Consider the following 15,018-nt stretch of genomic DNA (forward strand, 5'->3'; position numbering starts at 1 on the left):
TCTGTTATTATTCCTAGTACTTTAACCAACTTTCCAGGGCTATTTACAATGGTCTGTAAGTCACTAGAAAGACACTACTGCACTGAATTAATACATATTTTGTATATGAATTTGCCTTCCCTAAGTAAAAATTAATAAAAAAAAAAAAAGTGCAGTGTATGAGGGAATGAAATCTTCTAATGGCTTAAAGACTGCCACATTCATTGGTATGGTAATCGACACAACATTGTTTCAAAAAAATGTATTTTACAACAACAAAAGTTTAACATGGCTACACACATATTGATCTTAACATGAAGTGGGTGGCCAATCATAGTGAAATAAGATAAATTCATTATTTAAAGAGACTGTATGCTTCATTTGTATTATTGAAACATCTGGTGGTCAAAGAGGGCTGATAATTCTTTTCTCTATTTTAGAATTCAATAACTAAACAAACATTCATGAAATGCCTACTATGTGTAAAACAAAAAGGGTAAAACAAAAGACAATGAAATACCTGTTTTTAAGGAACGAGATGTTAGGAAACCGACCCCAGAGGACAAAGGTTCCTGCACTTATCAACACTGTACCATTGTACAAGCCTTGACTCCCAAATCTCCTAACTCTGTGTCTGGCATTTTTTTAGTGACAACATATCTCACTATTGATCAGTAGAACGTATTTTTTTTTTTCAACAATTCTTTTCAGGTCATTTTTAACCTCCTGTTTCCTCAAACTGTAGTTCAATGGGTTTAGGATGAGGATCAGCACTGCATATACCATTGAGGCAAATTTGTCTTTATCCAGTGAATGGTTTGATTTTGGCTGTAGGTACATAAACACTAAGATCACATAGTATATAGTAATAGAAAATAGATGAGAAGCACAGGTAGAAAAGGCTTTCTGTCTTCCTTAAGCTGAGTGGTTCCTCAGGATGGCAAAGAGAATGAAGACAAAGGAGATGAGAACAGTGATAAGAGAGCAAAACACATTGAATCCAGCAATAATTAACAGCATCAGCTCTTTGACAATGTGTCCGAACAAGCTAGAGCAATCAAGGGAACATCATGACAGTAGAATTGGTTGACCACATTAGGGTCACAGAACGACACGTGGAATGTAGAGCTCCCAGGGTGAATCCATACATATATGTTCTAGTGACCGTTTGGATCCCTGGTATCCCAGTGGCTGAGAGTTCTGCTAAACAAAGTGTGGGCAGTTTGAATCCACCAGCCACTCCTTGGAAACCATATGGGGCAGTTCTAGTCTGCCCTATAGTGTTGATATGAGTCAGAATCGACATGATGGCAACAGGTTTTTTTGAGTGATCTTCTGAATGCAGAGTTTCCTAGGCATGAAAGCTACATAGAGTAAAGGGTTGCAAATGGCCACATATCGGTCATAGGCCGTAAGAGAAAGCAGTAATAATTCAAAAACTGAAAAAATGATAAAACGGCACATCTGAGTAACACATGCAAGAAATGACATACTCTTAATTTCATGCTAAAAGTTCACCAGAGCGTTTGGGGTAATAGAGGAGGTACCATAAAAATCAATAAAAGTCAGATGACAGAGGAAAAAATACATGGGTGTGTGAAGCTGAGGACTGATTTGAATTTATACAATCAAACCAAGATTACCCATGACAGTAACTAAGTAGATCACTATGAAGGCACCAAAGAGAGTAGTTTGGAGCTCTGGATTATCTGTGAGTCCCAAGAGGATGAACACAGTCATGTTGAATAATTCCTTTGCCCATGAAATAGATATACAATTCTTCTACAAGAAACCTCTCCAGACCACATGGTCTTAATAATATTGATTCTGTAGGAAATGATCAATTTAGAGAAGATGGTGATCAATATCAGAAGATGATCCTAGATCCCCAGGATGTTATGTTAAATTCAGGTGAAGGAGAAATCTGTTATGTTTGGATATTTCTTCTGCTGTCAGTGTGAAGAGATTTGGTTTAGGCAGAAATTCCAGTCCACTGGGGAATTGCAAAAGAAGAAAATGTGTTTAGATTAAAACTTGCAATCAATAAAATTGCAAAATCTCTGTTGTATTTTCTTTAAAATAGGAAAAAAAATTGCAGCATTAAGAATGTGAGCGGTTTTTACATGTTAAAATGATTTCTTGTACTGTAAGATTTTAAGTTTATCTCAAAATATTATGGATTGAATATATCAATTCACAAGTAAATTATGAATTACCAGAATTAAGTGTGGAAAATGTAATATGACAATTTCAAAACCAAAATATTAATACTATTTATCTTTAGGTATCAAGTTTGGTATAACTTTAAACATTCTTTTTTTTTTTTTGCTACTAATTCTTTTCTTTGTTTCTTCAATAGACTTAAATACTAATATTAAGGAAAAACTAAGATTGCTAATTTTCTGTCTTTGTGTCTTTTACAACGTATACATTAGTAAACCATTTTCCAGGTAATAAACAGCTTTAGATGACTAAGACACATTGCTTTACCCTCTACCTTTAAGCATCTAAATGATATAAAGATTTTGGAAAGAGTTTTAAAAAACTAACTTCCACAGAATATTTCCACAAATGTAAACTGGGTTCTGAATTTTGAAAGCTGGCATAATTGAAATTTTTCTCATCCAGAGCAAAGGATAAGTTAACTTGATTTGCCTTTATTACCACATTTTCTCAAGTTATTTCAACATCAACCTTATAGATCTGTAAGACAGATAAAATAAAATAAAATATAACCCCCCTCCCTTAACCTTTGACTTCCATCTACTCAGAACCTTTATCTAAGTTACTCTTTTATCTTTTGTCTCTCTTTTACCACTTCGCAATTAAATATCTTGGAGCATCTATCTCCACTTTCTCAGTTACTCTTATAGCTCAACCTAGAGTAATTTACCTTCGTTTTCCATCATTCCACTGATATTTTTTCACCAAGTTCTCTATGAATCTCCCTATTCCCAAATCTAATGACGGTTTTTTGTTTATCTGTTTGGTTTTTGCCTTTGGCAGCTCTATAGCATTAGACTCTGTTGAATATACTTTCGGTTTCTAGAACAAAGCAGTCTCTGAGTTTATTTACTATTTCATTGAATCTGTAACTTGGAAGTTCTGTTTCTATTATCTGTGCTTTAGATGATCTGTTTTTTGGGGTTCATGAAGGTTATTATGCCCTTACCTTTTTATACTCTCTTGATTTTGTCCGATCCAATGTCCTCAATAGGCATTGCTGATTATGTCTGTCTGTCTCTCTATCTATCTCTCTCTATCTATTAAACCAAACCAAACCTGTTTCCCTCAGATGGATTCTGACTCATGACAACCTCATATGTTACAGAGTAAAACTGCCTCATAAGGTTTTCTTGGCCGTAATATTTATAGAAGCTTATGAGCAGGCCTTTCTTCCATTGTACTCTTGGGTGGATTTGAACCTCCAAAGTTTAAGGTAGTAACTGATTGCAAATTGCTTGTACCACCAGACCAAACCTGTTGCCATTGAGTTGATTCCAGCTCATAGTGAACGTATAGAACAGAGTAGAACTGCCCCATACGGTCTCCAAAGAGTGGCTGGTGGATTTGGAACTGCCTTCTTAGTTAGTAGCTGATCTCTTAACCGCTGCACCACCAGGACTTAGTAGTAAATATCTACCATAGTTCAGGTTCTCATTGATACACTTATGTCCCCATACAGTTTCCTCTGATTTTGGTTTGACAAGCAACTTGGGACAACAATAAATCTTGAGGTTTTATAAAAGCAATAAAAGAAAAAAAACTTGTGTTTCTATTTTAAGCAAAAAAGAAAAAAAATTATAAATAAACCTCTTCCCCTGAGATCATCTTTCAGTGAAGATGGCCTACTTTATTATTACCTTATATGGTAATCTTATAATTATCCTCAATTAGGGTTCAAATCATAACTTCATGGTTGGAACTGAAAGAAAAGACTTTGTGATAAAAAATTGAGTATTTTTAAATACCATATGCAAGTAAAAACATCAGTTGCCATCGAGTAAATTCTGAATCATGGTGACCCTGTGTGTGTCAGAGTAGATCTCCAGAGGGTCTTCAGTGGCTGATTTTTGAACAGTAGGTCATTCTGCCTTTCTTCTGAGACACCTCTGGGTGGACTCAAACCTCCAACCTTATGCTTATCAGCTTAGTACATTAACCATCTGCATCACCCAGGGACTCCCATTGTGCTTATATGTGCATAGAAAAGATAACGGCAGCAAGAACAGTGAAATATTAGTGGTGGTTGCTGCAATGGGTTTAAATTAGATAATATTTTGTTTCAGCCAAGATGATTTCTTACTTTCTAAACTTAGAAAGAAAAATAACTTTTAAGAAGATTATTCTGAATGGCAGATAAAAGCTAAGGTGCACTTTTTACCCATCTGATGATGTAATTCAAGGCTGACAAGACATCAATGATCATCTTTCCTCTACACTGGCAGAGGCCAAGAGAGTTGCCATTTTTATTCTCCAAATGCAACAACAATCACCGAATATAAATGGCTGCTGTTAATATCACTTAAGTTGCTGAATTCATTCTCAAAGGCATTACAGACAGGCCAGAGCTCCAGACCCCATGTTTTGTGGTACTTTTATTCATCTATCTGGTCACAGTTCTGGGGAACATTGGATTGATTATATTAATCAGGATTGACACTCGACTCCACACATTTATGTACTATTTCCTTAGCCACCTGGCCTTCATGGATCTTTTTTACCCCTCTGCCATTATCCCAAAGATGATGGTGAACTTTGTTGGGGAATGCAACACTATTTCTTTCCATGCTTGTGCAACACAACTGTGCTGCTTTCTTACCTTCATGATCATTAAGTGTTTCCTTTTAGCCTCTGTCATGGATTGAATTGTGTCCCCCAAAATTATGTGTGTTAATTTGGTGGGGCCGTGATTCCCAGTATTGTGTTATTGTCTACCATTTTGTCATCTGATGTGATTGTCCTATGTGTTGTAAACCTGATCATTATGATGTTAAGGAGATGGGTTATTGGTAGGTGTGTTGATGAGATCTATAAGATTAAATTGTGTCTTAAGCCAATCTCTTTTGAGATATAAAAAACAGTATGGAGCAGGGAGATGGGGGGTCTCACACCTCCAAGAAAGCAACACCTAGAGCGTAGCATGTCCTTTGAACCCAGGGTCCCTGTGTAGGAGAAGCTCCTAGATGAGGGGAAGCCTGATGGCAAGGACATCCTGGAGAATTGACAGAGAAAGCCTTCTCCTAGAGCTGATGACCTGAATGTGGACTTCTAGCCTATTAGATTATGAGAGAATAAACTTCTGTTCATTGAAGCCATCCATTTGTGGCATGCCTGTTATAGCAGCACTAGATAACAAAGACAGTCTCTATGGTCTATCATTGCTATGTAGCCATCTGTAGTCCCCTGAATTATTCAATACTGATGTTAAAGAGTCTGCATTCAATTAGTTCCAATTTTTTAAAATACCCTATCATTGTACAACTGTCCTTGGAAGTATAAGAAATAATTACAAAATGAGCTTTATGGTTTTACAAAACTAGATTCAAACCTTTATTCTTTCAGATATCAGCTATGCATGTGCTAGTAAATTACATAACCTACTTTGACTATTCTCTTGATAGAATGGAGAATTATATCTATCTCAGCTGGGTATTATGAAAATTAACTGAAACAGTTTATTTAAAAACACTGCACTAACCACCTGACACACCAAAAAGACACAATTGATGTTAACTCCAATTTTATTTTAAAAGTTTGTAACTGAATAAATTAATAATTTATTAACCTAATCTTTACTAAATATAACAAGAATGAATTGATTCATTTTATCAAGAAAGCAATGCATATTATCAGTATCATCGAAGTGCTGGTATGAGAGAATTGCTCCCTCTTAAAAAATCGATTAAAAATGTGCTCATCAACACACACAAAAGAAATTTAAAAGCATTGTATTGTTTTAAAAGATCACAAGAATATAACTTTTTAGCTTTTATAGCTTCATTTTGTTGATTTTAAAATAAAGTATATCATGTTGGCAACTATTTCCAAAAAGGCTCCTCTATTTTCTAAGACTGAATCAAAGGAACCATTAGTGTAGTTATAATATTAATAATTAAATGTAATAGGCAACATTTATAAATTGCTTGTTATGTGCTAGGAACTGGGCAATACTCTTCATATTCATAACCTGATCTAATTCTCACAATCAGAGCCCTGGTGGTGCAGTGCTTAAGAGCTCCGCTGATAACCAGAAGGTCCACAGGTCAAATCCACCAGCTGCGTCTTGGAAACTCTATGGTGCAGTTCTACTCACAATCAGTCTAAGAGAAAGGAACTCTTCTTGCCTATTGCAGATGAGGCAGTTGAGATACAGAAATGTGAGCTAGTTCTCTTATCACATTAATTGGAAAAGCTAAAATGGTTAGCCAAACTGTTTGAATGAAGAATCCAAGTTCTAACCACACGTTTATGTAGAATAGGCCTACCCACACATTCATATATATGGGCAGTGAATCATAATGGTATGAAGTAGCCCAAATGATCTAAACTGATACAGAATCAATGCCACTAAATGCTCAATGTCAGGGTAACTCTGCTTGAGTTATCTTTCCCAGCTGGGTGCAGAGAAAGTGGACTACTAGGAAAATTATTCAGAGTGTTCCAACCCAAAACACCTGCTATTAAACTTTGACATGCTTTCCAGATTATCCCGGCAGCAGATTTTCAAAGTAAGATATCAGATGTTGATCTATTCTCAATATCATATGGATTTCAGGTAAAATAAGTATTTCCTAAAACTCTACTGCTGAAGGGTAACATATCCAACAAGGATTTCTCTCTATTTTTCTCTTTGCCTCCCTCCCTCTCTCCTTCCCACACTCTTCTTTCAACAACCGAAATAAAATTTACAAAATGATTTTCATGTAGAGATTATTGAAAATAAACAGTGGATGAAACTCACCTTGAGTCTACAGAACTGTACCTCAGAATAGTGTGCTCGAACACTTGAAATAAGGGATTTGGCTTTGTCATTTACCAGGACTGTGACTCTAGACAAGATATAACTCTAAGTTTTGTGATCCCTGCCCTATGGCTCTTCATTTATCTGATAGCCAAACACAACTTTTCCATAATTCTCTTCAGTGCATTTTTTACCTCCTGGTTTCTCAAGCTGTAGATCAGTGGGTTTAGCATGGGAGTCACCACCACATAAAACACTGAAGCAAATTTATCTCTGATCAGGGAATGGGTTGCCTTGGGCTGGAGGTACATAAAAATAAGGGTCCCATAAAATATTGTGATGGAGGTCCGGTGGGACACACAGGTGGAAAAGGCTTTCTTTCTTTCCTCAGCAGAGTTGATCCTAAGGATGGTTAAGACAATGAAGTCATAGGAAATTAACACAATCAGTAGAGAGAAAAGTGTATTGAACCCAGCAATGATTAACAACATCAGCTCTTTGACTTGGGTGTCAGAGCAGGCCAAAGCAACCAAAGGAACGTCGTCACAGTAGAAGTGGTTGACCATATTGGAGTCACAAAAAGACAAACGGAATGTCATCACTGTCTGTACAAGACCCACAGTAAAAGCATACACATATGTGCTAGCAACCAGTTGAATACAGAGTTTTCTAGGCATGAGAACGACATAGAGTAAAGGGTTGCAGATGGCAACATACCGATCATATGCCATGATGGAAAGCAAGTAGAGTTCACAAACTACAAATGTGATAAAGCAACACACCTGGGTGACACACGCATAAAATGTTATACTTTTAACTTCACACCAGAAGTTCACTAAGGTGTTTGGGGTGACAGATGAAGTAAAAGAAAAATCAACAAAAGCCAGATGGTTGAGAAAAAAATACATGGGTGTGTGAAGCTGAGGACTGATTTGGATTAGCACAATCAAACCAAGATTACCCAGGACACTAAGTAGATCACTAGGAAGACACTAAAGAGAATGGCTTGAAGTTCTGGGTTATCTGTGAGTCCCAAGAGGACGAACTCAGTCACAGCTGAATGGCTGCCTTTGGCCATGAAAAGATTGCAATAAACTCCTCCAGATCACAGTTCCAAGTAATCTTGAGTCTGCTGGTAATCATCAAGCAGATGTTAGAAGATGATTCTGACCCCCCAGGACAATCTTCGTGCTAGCTCTGCATTTGGAATGAAGGCATCTGATCTAGGCAGAAATTCCAAAACATGAGATTATGTAGGGACTAGTAAAAGTAGAAAGATGGCATTTTATTTAAAATTTTATATAACTGAAAAATCTATGGCATATCTACTTTTAGCAAGAGGAAATAAAGATTGGCAGATTTTTAAACACAGATGCCAAAATGTTTTTAAAGTTATTTTAATACTTTAAATAAAAGTATACTAAAACCCAGTGCCATCGAGTCTATTCCGACTCACAGCTACCCTATAGGGCAGAGTAGTACTGCCCCAGTATACTACATCCTTTAAAAAACAAAAAAAAAAAGTATACTAAATCCTTTAAAAAATCATAATAAAAATGAAATAAATTCCAAAAATTCATCCCAGAATAGTTAATATAAAAGTTCAGAGTTAAAATTTTGAATACTGTTGAGCTCTCTACCATAAACTCAGGATTGTTTAAATTTTTTTCTCATACCTGTAATTCCTGTTTTTTTCTTTAATTGTTGTGTAGTTTTTGTGAATTAAAGGAGAAAAATACCGTGGAAGTATAAACACACTCTTTCTATTTGAAAATTGCAGAACAAGTTAAAGATGCATTAAGTGATTCACAAAGCACATTTATCACGTATCTTCCAAGTTCCAAATGCAAAGCAGGAAAACATCATAAAACGAATTTGTAGAAATGCAAGCTGGTTTCTAGCTAAACAAAAGGAGGGCCCTTTTAATGAACTTTACATTACCACAAAGTGATTTGCCTTTCTAACTATTTTGTCTCAGATTTTATCAAGCTTATAGGTTGATAATATAGGTGTCACCTTTATTTTGAGATATACAAACGGAGGCAGAGAGTTTACGTTTCCTTTACATTTCTTGACCAGCATGGGATGAAGAAGAGTAACACACTAACTAGTCTCAGCCTTGAATCCCTAACCTCAATTCATAGTTTATTCAATGATCTCTTTTCAGAGAGGAATGATTTCCCCCACTTACCAGAAACAAAACAGCATTGGAAAGGCAACCCACGTCCATGTCAAACGCTTAGAGCAGTGCCTATCTCATGTTGTGTTGTTAGGTGCTGTCGAGTTGGTTCCGATTCATAGTGACCCTATGTACAACAGAACGGAACACTGCCCTGTCCTGAGCCATCCTTACAATCGTTGTTATGCTTGAGCTCATTGTTGCAGCCGCTGTGTCAATCCATTTTGTTGAGGGTCTTCCTCTTTTCTGCTGACCCTGTACCCTGCCAAGCATGATGTCCTTCTCCAGGAACTGATCCCTCCTGACAACATGTCCAAAGTATGTAAGACGCAGTCTCGCCATCCTTGCCTCTAAGGACCACTCTGGTTGGGCTTCTTCCAAGACAAATTTGTTCGTTCTTTTGGCAGTCCGTGGTATATTCAATCTTCTTCGCCAACATCACAGTTCAAAGGCATCAACTCTTCTTCGGTTTCCTTATTCATTGTCCATTATCTCATACTATGTGCTAAATAAAATTTAGCTCTTAATAGTGTTAATATTATTTACATTGAGACTTACTCTGTGTGCAATCCCATCACAGTTATTTATCAAGGAGTTTATTTGTTTTGCAATATTTTGAAAAGCGTTCTCCCATTGCCTCACTAAATTTAACTTTGATCCCTGCCCGTCTTGGCTCTTATTCTCTCTAGTACTTACATAGTTGTGTTGTTTTGAAATATGGGCAGCTCTTGCTCTGATATTGCCAAACTCTCCAACATCTTCATTTTATTCTCCCTTGCTTAAACTAATGGGGCCCTGGTGCCACAGTAGTTAAAGAGTAGGCTGCTAACCAAATAGTCAGTAGTTCAAATCAACTAGCCACTCCTCGGAAAATCTATGGGACAATTCTGTCCTATAGGTTCACTATTTGTTGGAATGGACTTGAAGGCAATGTTTTTTTTGTTTGGTTAAACTAAATCTTGGCTCCCCTTGAAGACCTACTTCTTCTAGGTGGCTCAATTTGTAACTCTACACATATTTCAAATTTGGGAGCTAAGACAAGGCCTTATTCGTACTCAGAGCATTGTTTTTTTACTTATTATTATATCATCCATTTGAGTAAACTCTTCTAATGCTTTGAAGCTTAAAACCATCTTCATTGTTGCCACTTAGATATTCCTATGTCACTCCTTATTTATTGAAGATTTTGGCACCAAGACCATTCTGTTACTTTTCCATAAATTTGGCATCAGTGCCCACAAAAACCACACATCTAATGCATTGTTCCTTGAATCCTTGAAATCTTGGTATCAGTGACCCCAACAGCAACAGCCTTGAACTTCCTGCTCTTATGGCTTCATCTTTGGTCTTGTTTATCTGGAAATTGATTAAATGCTAAATATTCAAAATTAGAACATTTTCTTTAGATCACAACCCTTCCCTTTAACATCTTAGTCAGACAATACAACTTTGCATACCAGGTTTCCACTCATATCGCTATTTCCCACTAATTATTTCTCTTCCATTTTGTCACCTCCTTTTTTTAGTTCTTCCCCTACATAGCTTAGATTCCATGATTTATTACTACAATTATTCTTGTCAACATCCTAAACATCCTGGTCTTATTTCTTTCCAGATCAACTAACATCTAGGTATTTTTAAATATTCTTCCTTCACAATTGTACCTGAACTCCCAAGAACATCAAGCAGGCAAAAGTGAACAATTAGAAACTTATATTCAAAAGTAGTCACTTACTTTTCCCCAGAAGATTGCCTTTTTCCTGAATCAACTTTCTCTCAGTCTATATGTAACTATTATTTCAGGCCCTTTGAATTTCTTCACACTCTTCAATAAAAAAAAAATACCACCCCTTTATTCTCTACCAATAATTCCATCATAAGATTTTAAATAACAAAACAAAACAAAAAATTCAACTTCTTTTGAAGAGTTGTGCAAAACTACCGGCTTCCATTTTTTTTTTTTTTTGGAGGATTTTTTTTTCTAATGCTGTTGTTAGGTGGCATTGAGTAGGTTCCAACTCAGAGCAACCCTATTTACAACAAAATGAAACACTGGTCCTGAGCCATCCTCACAATCATTACTATGTTTCAGCCCATTGTCTCAGGCACTGTGTCAATCCGTCTTTTTGGTGGTCTTCCTCTTTTTTCACTGACTCTCTAGTTTACCAAAGATGATGTCCTTCTCCAGGGTCTGGTTCCTCCTAATAACATGTGGAAAGTACATAAGACAAAATCTCACCATCCTCCCTTCTGGGAAGCATTCTGACTGTATTTTTTCCAAGACAGGTGTGTTCATTCTTCTGGCAGTCCGTGGTATATTCAATATTTTTCACCGACACCATAATTCAAATGCATCAATCCTTCTTCAGTAGTACTTTTTTAATTGCCCAGCTTTCACATATATATGAGGCCATCAAACAGACTATGGCTTGGATCAAGCACACCTCTATTTCTAATGCCTAAACTTATATTTTGATCACATGCTGTTTTGCATTCCACATCTTCTCCTCTGCTAATTTATTCAACCATTTGCATTGTTCTATAAACAAAGTATATGGTCAAACCTCACCAGTGTTCTTTCATTTCTACTCCTGCCCCTTTACCTAAGATAACCCTCTACCTCTGCTCTTGTCTTCCACCCTTCATTACCAAACAGCCGAGAAAAGTTGCCAACACTTACCCCCTCTTTCACATTCATATCTTGACCTATTGTACTATTGTTATGTTTTTTCTCAGCATTGCATTGAAATTATGTTCATGAAGTACAGCAATACTCTCCTTTTTCCCAAATCCAATGAAGACTCCACACTTGACTTCTCTGTAGCATTGGACACCATTTTCTTTTATCCTAAAAAACATTGTTTTTTGGCTTTCAAGTAGCCAGAATTTCTGGGTTTTTCCATCCTTCTGTCCACTTTTACTCTCCCTTGATAGATATGTTTTCTTTGTCTATATTTTAAATGACTATCTTACTTTAGAGTTCCACCCTTAGCCAACTCATTTCCTTTTTGAACATTCTTGTTGCAAGCTCTGATTTAATGATATGAGGACAATTGTCGTTTATGTACTGATGATGCATCAACTTAAATATCTAAGATAGGTTTTTCTCTAAATTCCAGGTACATATATCCAACAGATTTCCAGATAACATTAATTAAATATTTCAGAGGTACCTAAATTTAACATGTTCAAAAGAAAAATCAGAGTTTCAAAACCACCCCACCCCATTCATATGCCTTATAGCATATATTTCCTATCTCAGTGAATGGTACCATCTTCCAGCCATTTATCCAAGTGAGAAACCAAGAAAACATTTCATATACCTTCCTTCTTGTACCAACAAATAATTAATTATTGAACACTTCTAATTTTTTAATCCATTTTTTTTCAAATACATCCTCTTCTAATGTCCTCTACATTATGAATTCTTTTCTTTATTTAGACTTTTATCACACTTTTCCTGGAGGGAAAGCCTAAATATTGCTCTCTTTTATCCTAGCCTCTAGTTTTATAACCCTCTTCGTGCATATGGCAGCCCAAGAGCTCTTCCTAACTGGCAAGTCTTAACTTTTTCTTCAACTGAACTTAGGATAAAGTTCAAAGTCCTTAAAGTGACTAAATCGACCCTTGAAAACCAACTCCTGCTTTGCAGACTAGTCTCATCTCTTGTGACATCCCTCATGTAATCTCCGTGCCTCAGCCATGTTGCTTCAGTTTCTCAGATGTGACAACATAGTTTGTGCATAGTTTTGTCAGAATGCTCCTTTCTTTACCTTCACCCCTCTGGTTGGCTACATTCTTTCAGCTTCTCCTTCCAATCCCAGGTGAAATCTCACTTCTTTCTGTAGGGCTTTTATTATCTCTCATGTGCTACTCTGAACTATTCACCTACCTGTTAATTTGTCTGTAACCTACTCTAAATTTGAAATTCTTGGTAAGCCAGAATGTTTCTATATTTTCCCCCGTTTTACCTCCAATACCCAACAGGACTCAGCAATCAGTAGACACTCCAAAAACACTTGTAAAATAATTGAAAATATGAATCCAAAGTTTGTGTTACTCCAAACCCTTTTTTACTACCTCAATTACCTTGAACACTTTTCAGTACTGCATTGCCGTTTTTGAGTAATCTATGACAAAACCAAAAAGAATTCAATTAGTCTTGAAGCCAATTCCGGGAATGCCAACAACGCTTACCGTTACTTAAGTATTGTCAGTGCATTTTGTATGGTTTGTAGTCCCTCTAGAGGCTTGTCCTTGTATTACATCATTCTTTAAAATTTATGAGAAACAATGTAATGATGTCTCATGAGCATAGCAAATTATGTTATAGTTGATCTTTTGGGATTCAATTTGCCTCACAAGCAAGCAACAATTATTTGAAATGACAGATAACTTTGCTGAGCCAAAGTCTAATAAAGAATAATTGCTTAACAAAGATCATTCTAACGTTTTAGAAAACAACATGGAAAATATTTAATTGTAATTGGTTTTCTTTTTTATACTTTAATATTGGTCTTACTAAATTTATAAATTTCAATAAGTCGTCATGATATGCATTAGATCAAAGTATATTAACCCACCACTAAGTAATAATTTGGATTGTACCAAATATCCAACTCTAGATGAGAAATTCGATCTGTTGCAATTAACAATTAGCATGGATTTCTTATTTGCTATTGGTGTACTTAGTTTGATCTCAGACAATTATGCTTGAAAGTTCTGTTCACAAGGGATAATAACTGAAAAAGAACTTATTTTATCCTGCACTGTGCTGGAAAGCATTTAAAGGTACATAGATCAAACCCTGCAATGAACTCTATTCATTACCATTTCACCCATGTATGTGTGTAGAATAATAAACAGAAAGATGAATAGATAGAAAAATCACAATCAACCCCTTCTTTTTATACAAACACACACACAAGATCAACCTTAATTATTGTGAATATTTTGCCCAATTAACATTATTTTTCTAGTTCTTAATAATACCATTTTGGGTGGCCCAGGGTTTAAGTGCCCTACTGCTAATCTCAAGGTCCACGATTCAAACCCACGAGCTCCTCCGTATGAGAAAGATGTCACTGTCTGCTTCTGTAAAGGTTACAGCCTTGGAAACCCTATGGGGCAGCTCTGCTCTGTCCTACAAGGATCAGTATGAGGTCAGAATTGACTTGACGGTAACAGGGTTGGTTTTTGTGTTTTAGTTTTGTGAATTTAACCACCACAATAAAAGTATCTTGAACAGAAATTTTACAGAAGTCACTATATATTTTTGGATTGTTTTATTTCTAATTAATCTGTAATTATTAACTTAATTTTAGTTTTTCTACAGAGATGTGAGAGAATTGCAAGGTAGCTTGAAAGACACTTGGGCCTGAGAACACGTTCACGCATTGGTTTACGGAGATATTTTAAACTGCTTTCCCTCTGTCGAAACCACAAAGTCTATTTCCAGGATTGTATGAACACGTTATATGGAAAGGTAGTCCAGATGTTTATATCACCTATCTCTTAAGTGTTGTTCATTGTACATAGCTCTTTCTATTGATCTATGCCATGGTTGCCTGGGTTAGGGATTCCCTACAATGACAAAAAGACAGGGTTAATATTTGGGCCTAGTCCATAGGTGGTTGTTATATTATGTACTAGTTAGAAATATACTGGTGTCTCACCCCATCTCCACTTAGAATTCATCATTTCAAGAAACTGTATGCTCTATCTCTATTGATGAGATATTTAATGGTCAAAAAGGGCTGTTAATTCTTTTCTTTATTTTAAAATTTAACAATGAAACAAAAATTTATGAAACACCACCAAAAAGGATAAAACAAAGGACAAGCAAATAACTATTTTCAATAAACTGAGCCCCAGAGGGCAAGGATTCCTACACTTA

At 36.1% G+C, this 15,018-nt stretch overlaps 2 pseudogenes; both read right to left on the reverse strand.

Moving 5' to 3' along the window:
- Positions 1-624: 624 nt before the first annotated feature.
- On the reverse strand, positions 625-1,719 carry LOC126080420 (olfactory receptor 5AL1-like; annotated as a pseudogene).
- A 5,364-nt stretch (positions 1,720-7,083) lies between these two features.
- Positions 7,084-9,240, reverse strand: LOC126078999 (olfactory receptor 5AL1-like; annotated as a pseudogene).
- Positions 9,241-15,018: the final 5,778 nt, after the last annotated feature.

Source organism: Elephas maximus, chromosome 7, assembly GCF_024166365.1.
Source record: "Elephas maximus indicus isolate mEleMax1 chromosome 7, mEleMax1 primary haplotype, whole genome shotgun sequence".
Classification (NCBI taxonomy): domain Eukaryota; kingdom Metazoa; phylum Chordata; class Mammalia; order Proboscidea; family Elephantidae; genus Elephas; species Elephas maximus.